This window comes from Symphalangus syndactylus, chromosome 12 (genome assembly GCF_028878055.3).
Source record: "Symphalangus syndactylus isolate Jambi chromosome 12, NHGRI_mSymSyn1-v2.1_pri, whole genome shotgun sequence".
NCBI lineage: Eukaryota > Metazoa > Chordata > Mammalia > Primates > Hylobatidae > Symphalangus > Symphalangus syndactylus.
This window is the reverse complement of record NC_072441.2, coordinates 38,318,014-38,325,735: the sequence shown is the minus strand read 5'-3', so window position 1 is coordinate 38,325,735 and position 7,722 is coordinate 38,318,014.

Here is a 7,722-nt window from a genome sequence, read left to right as displayed (position 1 = left end):
TTGGGAATGGTGTACATCTGTGGTCCCAGCTACTCAGGAGGCTGAGGCAGTAGGATTCATTGAGCTTGGAAGGCTAGGTTGCAATGAGTAGCTTAATCTTTTTCCATAAAGCCTCAAATTAATTAAAGTACAAAATGTGATGGTTTCCGTTGTGTTTTGTTTTGCCTAACTGGTTGCATCCTAAAGACGACCATGGTTATGCTGGTGAGACCCTCTCAAAAAAATAAATAAAAATAAAGTAAAAGCATCATTCAGAATCTTCTTTTGAGAAGAGCCTATGCAGGGGTGGGGTGTGTGGAAGAAGGGAAGAAATGATAGTGGCCTGAATCAGGGTAAGTCTTGTGTAGGTGGTTGAGAAGTGATTCTTCTGGAAGGTGAAGTTACTGATGGAACTGAATGGAGGACATGAAAGAGTCAAGGATGACTCCAAGACTTTTGACCTGAGTGATTCAAAGGATGGAGTTACCATCAGGTGAAATGCAGGAAAGTTCAGATGGAACAAATCTGAGGGGTAAGATCAAGATTTCAGTTTTGGAAATGTTAAGTTTGAGATACTTTTTAGTGATCTGATTGGTGTTGTCAACTAGTCAGTTGGGATGTATGATTCTGCAGCAGGACAGAGAGGTGTGGGCTAAAGATCAAACTTTGGAAGTAATTGGCATATAGATAGTATTTCAAACTATTAGAATGAGTGTAGATAGAAAATTGAAAAAAGAAGATCAAGGACTGAACCCTGGAGAAGTCCTGCATGAAGAGATGGAAGGAAAAGGAGGACCCAGCAAAGGAGAAGGAGAAGAGAAAATCAAGAGAGTAGAATGTTGTGGAAGGCAAGTGAAGAAAATGTTTTCCTAGTGGTTAAATTTGCTGTATTCTTCATTTTAATTTTATGAAAATGCTTTCCAAATAGCAACAAAAAGTCCCTTTTGATTTACTGTTAGGAGTCAGTTTTCCAGAATCTGCCTTAATTTCAAATTTTATGTACCAATGTCTATATTTAGTGTTTTGAGAATCCAATATGTTTTTGTCCATATTTCATTTTTCACCCATTCAAGTTCTATTTAACAGTAGCAGGATATTAAAAGCATCAAAACCATGTCTTCCAGAACACAAGCCCCATCCAAACCTGCTATTAGACCACAAATTGAAAATTGTTGTTAAAAAACTTAAAATCATTATGTTTAGATCCAAAATTGGATTTAAGTTATATAATACAAAAAAAAGAAAAAAATAGCGTTGAGTTTTAAAATCACTGACATATAGATTTGGCTGCAGTAAATCATAAAATTTTGCTGGACATGGTGGCTCACGCCTGTAATCCCAGCACTTTGGGAGGCTGAAGTGGGTAGATCACTTGAGGTCAGGAGTTCGAGACCAGCCTGGCCAACATGGTGAAACCCCATCTCTACTAAAAATAGAAAAATTAGCTGGGTGTGGTGATGGTTGCCTGTAATCCCAACTACTCAGGAGGCTGAGACAGGAGAATTGCTTGAACCTAGAAGGTGGAGGTTGTAGTGAGCCGAGATGGTGCCATTGCACTCCAGCCTGGGTGACAGAGTGAGACTCCATCTCAAAAACAAAACAACAACAACAACAACAAAAAAAAAACCATAAAATTTCATATACAGTTTATTTAAAGGGGGATAATCAAGTCAAAAAGGAAGAGGAGGCTTGGGGCTGTGTCTCATGGCTGTAATCCCAACACTTTGATAGGCCAAGGTGGGAGTATAGCTTAAGCCTAGGAGTTCAAGATCGCAGTGAGCGGTGATTGCATCACGGCACTCCAGCCTGGGCGACAGAAGGACCCTGTCTTGAAAATAAATAAATAAATAAGAGAACAAGAGGAGGGGGAGAAGAAGAAGGAAGGGAATAAGTAAATCTCCATCCTGGAAACACAGACTGAAAAAATATTTTGAAAGTCTCTTCTAACCGTAACATTTTATCTCCCTACATATAATATTTCCTTTTCTCATAAGAATACAAAATAATTCTGAAATAGATTTAGATAAGTGTTAAATTTATTTAGAAGCACCATACAAATGAGATCATTAACTCCTTAACTTAGACTTCCTTTTTTTCTTCATGCCAATTTATAATAACAACTGTATGAGTTGAATGAAAGGATTTCTATAATCAGAATAAGTCCTTATTCTTAAGTCACAAAAACATTGAGTAATTCAACAAATATGTATTAAATGCTACTCTGTAAATGAATAGGGTGGGTTGTGTTCGGATCTTGGCTCAATCACTTAGATGCTATAAAATCTGTTAAATCATAAAATGTCTGTGGGTCTCAATTTATCTGTAAACTGGGGCTAATTATACTGCCACATAGGATGTATACAGAGGAGTAAAGATAATGTATATTAAAGAACCAGACACACTCAATAAATGCTAGCTAGCTATTTTTACAATTTGTTGGTGTCAGAGACTGTTCTAACTAGTGTGGAAGAAAAAGGCATCGTGTTTGCCATTAAGTAGTGTACAATTTTAGAAGAAGATGAAACACAAGAATAGAGGTCACTGTAGAGTGCTTTACAAGGTTCATTTCAGCCATTTGCTTTCTCTCACCAATTCTTTCATTGCCCATTATTTTCCAGGCCCACTTCCAATAGAGTATATGTTATTTTAAAATAAAGCACTTATTTTTAATACTTAATAAAATTTTTGCCTATTTGTTTTGATTCTGACATTTGGGGCACGCTGGAATACAACTCTTAGGCACCAGGTGAGTTCAGTGATCCAAATCAAGATTCTCTTCAGAAAATGTGACCTGTTATTTTACAGTATGACTTAAGCTTTTTACATCACGGAAACCATTCCAAAGGCACAAAATATGAATCCATTGCATCAGAATAAGGAATAACCAGTTTGGCGGTTGGCAAATTTTTTATTTACAATGTTGTATACACCTTTGACAAACATAAAGTAAATTAAAGTATTTTACTTTGGGTATTTATCCAAAGGAACTGAAATCTGGATCTTAAAGAGATAAACACACTCTTATTTATTGCAGCATTATTCACAATAGCCAAGATTTCGGAACAACCTAAATGTTCATCAATGGATGAATTGAATTATGCCCTACACTCTTCTGGCGGGAATAACAGAACTATTATAGAACTAACCTCTGATCTGTGCATGCTTCACTAGTACCCAAGAGCTGTTGTTGGCATTTAAACCACTTACCCTAAGAAGTTCTGAGAGTTCTTTTTTTGTTTATTGTATTATTTAAGTTATCTTAATGACTAACAAGGTTTGTTTCTCAGGGTTTACTGACCCAGGAAGTATGTTGAAATGTTATTACAGGGATTCATAGTGTCAGTTAGATTCTCACAATGTCAGCTCTCCTTTGAAATAGACACATAGACTGATAAAACAGAATAGAGAGCCTAGAAAGAAACCCTAGGGTCAACTAATCTTCAACAAGGGTGCCAAGAATATGCAATGGAGAAAAGATAGTCTCTTCAATAAACCGTGTTGGGAAAACTGAAATCCACATGCAAAAGAATGAAATTGGACCTTTTTCTTACACAATACACAAAAACCAACTCAAAATGGATTACAGAATTAAACATAAGACCTGAAACTACAAAGGTTCCAGAAGAAAACCTAGAGAAAAAGCTCCTTGACGTTGATCTTGACAATAGTTTTCTGGATATGATGCCAAAAACACAGGTAATAAAAGCAAAAATAACTAAATGGGACTATTTCAAACCAAAAACTTCTGCACAGCGAAGGAAAACTATCAACAAAAAAAGCAACCAATGGGATGGGAGAAAATATTTGTAAATCATATTATCTGATAAGGGGTAAATATCCAAAATATATAAGGAACTCATACAATTCAATAGCAAAAACCAAATACAGTAGTCCCCTGTTAGCCACGGTTTCCTTAAGTTGCCCTCAGTCAACTACAGTTGAAAATATTAAATGGAAAATTCTGGAAATAAACTATTTTTTAAAACAGAGTCTCTCTCTTTCACCCAGGCTGGAGTGCAGTGGCCTGATCTCAGCTCACTGCAAGCTCTGCCTTGCAGGTTCAAGCGATTCTCCTGCCTCAGCCTCCCAAGTAGCTGGGATTACAGGCGTGTGCCACCACACCTGGCTAATTTTTGTATTTTTAGTAGAGATAGGGTTTCACCATGTTGGCCAGGCTGGTCTCGAACTCCTGACTTCGTGATCCACCCGCCTTGGCCTCCCAAAGTGCTGGGATTACAGGCACGAGCCACCGCGCCCAGCCATAAACAATTTATGTTTTAAATTTTGCACCATTTTGAGTAGTATGATGAAATATCGTGCCATCCTGCCCTGCCTGATGAAATAGCCATTTCGGTTATTAAATGGACTGGCATAGTGTACATAGGGTTGGATACCATCTGCAGTTTCAGCTATCAAGTGGAAGTCTTGGAAGGTATCCCCCTCAGGTAAGAGGGGATTGTTATAATCTGTCTAAAAAGCAGGAAAACTACCTGAAAAGATATTTTCCCAAAACAGACATACAGATGGCCACCAGGCACATGAAAAGGTGCTCAGCATCACTAATCATTAAGGAAATGCAATCAAAACCACAATGAGATATCACCTTACACCTGTTACGGATGGCTATTATTAAAACAAAAGGTAACAAATATTGGCGAGGATGTGGAGAAAAGGGAACACTGGTACACTGTTGGTGGGAAGAAAACTGGTATAGCCAGTATGGAAAACAGTATGGAGGTTTTTCAAAAAATTAAAAATGAAACTACCATATTATCCAGTAATTCTACTTCTGGGTATTTATCCAAAGGAACTGAAATCTGGATCTTAAAGAGATAACCACACTCTCGTTTATTGCAGCATTATTCACAATAGCCAAGATTTCGGAACAACCTAAATGTTCATCAATGGATGAATTGACAAACAAAATGTGGTATATACATTCAATGGAATATTATTCAGCCTTAAAAATAAGGAGACCCTGCCCTTTGGGATAACACGGATGGACCTGGAGCACATTATGCTGAGTAAAATAAGCCAGATACAGAAAGACAAATGTTGTATGATTTTACTTCTGTATGGACTCAAAAAATCAAACTCATAGGTTGAGGTGAGAGAAAAATAGGGATATTTTGAGCAAGGATATGGATTCTCCGTTATGAGATGAGTAAGTTCCAGGGATCTAATTATAGCATGATGACTATAGGTAAAAATGCTGTACTGTAAACTTGTAATTGGCTAAGAAGATAGAAGCATTCCTTTTTTTTTTTTTTTTTTTGAGATGGAGTCTCGCTGTGTCACCCAGGCTGGAGTGCAGTGGCTCAATCTTGGCTCACCACAACCTCCACCTCCCAGGTTCAAGTGATTCTCCTGCCTCAGCCTCCCTAGTAGGTGAGATTACAGGCATACGCCACCATATCCAGCTCATTTTTGTATTTTTTTAGTAGAAATGGGGTTTCATCACATTGGCCAGGCTGGTCTCGAACTCCTGACCACATGATCCTCCTGCCTGGGCCTCCCTAAGTGCTGGGATTACAGGTGTGAGTCACCAGCCTGGCCAAGAAGGTAGAAGCATTCTTAATGTAGAGGGATAAAAAAGTAGCTGTGTGAGGTGATGGATATGTTAATTAGCTTCATTATGATGGTTATTTCACTATATATGTATATTAAATCATCAAGGTGTATATATAACCTTCAATATATACAATTTAAAAAGTTAAAGTTGGCTGGGCATGGTGGTTCATGCTTTGCCATCATGGTGAAACCCCATCTTTACTAAAAATACAAAAATTAGCCAGGCATGGTGGCACATGGCTGTGATCCCAGCTAATCGGGAGTCTGAGGCACCAGAATCGCTTGAACCCAGGAGGCAGAGGTTGCAGTGAGCCTAGATTGCGCCTTTGCACTCCAGCCTGGCTGATAGAGTGAGATTCTGTCTCAAAAAAACAAACAAACAAAAAAAGTGAAGTCAACAATAGTAGAATTAATACAGTTTTATGAGGAGGCATTGGAGCCACACAACCTCCCACCTAAAGCTGAATTGGAGTGCTATTCAGATACTGAAAACCTGGGGAATAATTGTATCCTGAATACAGTTATCTCTATATACTCCATGCTATGAAACAGACATAATACATGTGCTGGCTTTTTAGAAACCAAAATAATATTGGCAAACCAACAGGTCTTCAGATTATGTCTTTGGTATACTTTCCAATCATTTCCTTCAGGCGTTTTACTTTTTTCAGGAGACCCTAAACTTGGCCATGATGGTAAAGGATGCAAGGACAATCCTGCAAATATTTTCCAGGTAGCTTGATTGCTACCAATAAGGTGAGCCATTTAGATAAATGGGATTTTTTATGCCTGTTAGTATTTCCAGAAAGTGCATAGTTCCACATGAGTCTTTTCAGGTGATCCAAATTTCTGAGCAGAGAAAGAGCAGGGCAACAATCAAACTGCAGTTTCACTAAAATATCATCTCTTAAAAGAATTTCTGGTTGTATAAGTCCATCAAAGGAGCTTCTATTTATATCTTTGGAATGTATGTGGTGCCTCTGGCTGGTGTTTCTGACTATACGACTATAGACCAACCATAAATATAATTTAAATATCAGCCTGGAATGGCTTTTTGGTGTCTAAGTATTTATTTTGTTGACTTATTCATTAAACAAATATTTCAGTCATTCTTGTTCTCTGGGTATAGCGGTCAAAAAGGCACCACTCCCTGCCCCCAAGGAACTCCAGTACACTAGCAAGTGCAAAAAAGAGGTTATTTAACTGCCATCTTGTTGTATAATCAAGAACAAATTTAGAATTACAACCTTCTAGTGCCTTCTTCAAAGAGCCAGAGTAGGTATATTTGTAAGTTCCTTTTTGGTAGTTCAGTTGTATATTTTCCATAGAAATTCACCTGTGTGTAGTGATTAGATCATCCAGTCCAGAGACACAAATATTTAAAACACAAGGTAATAAAGCATAGTCCTTAGCTTAGTCTAGTAGTCCTCAAATTTTTGTCTTGTAACCTCTGCACATTATTAAAAATTATTGAGGACCCCCAAAGAGCTTTTGTTTGTGTGGGTTATATCTGTTAATATTTGCCATGTAGAACTTAAAACTGAGAAAAAATTAAATATGCATTTATTTAAATATAATCAAATAAAACCATTATAAAACTTATATACTTTGTGAAAATTACTGTATTTTCTTTTTCAATTTGTTCTGCCCTCTGTAAACAGTGAAAATGACTATATTTTCCAAAGTAAAAAAATGAGAAAAATAGCATTAAAAATATCTCAAGTCTCTTTTATAATTAATAGAAGATAGCTGGATTTATATCTGTGTCAGCATTTAATCTGTTGTGATATACCATTTTGGTTGAAGTATATGAAGAAACTCTGACGTCAAACAAGTATGTGGTAGGACAAAGGAGGAGTATTTAAGAGCTTTTTCAGATAGTTGTGAATATTCTTCTTTGATACTGCATCAAAATGTGAGAAATGGTAAGTTTCTTAGATGTGAGTTGTAATGTGGAATATGAAATAATGTCAATGAGCTTTTCCTGTTCTATTACATTAAAATCTGTTGATCTATCTTGCATTTTGAATGGACATTTTACCCATGTATAGTTTTATAACAACATGCATTTGGCAGGGCGTGGTGGCTCACGCCTGTAATCCCAGCACTTTGGGAGGCCAAGGCGGGCGGATCACGAAGTCAGGAGATCGAGACCATCCTGGCTAACACGGT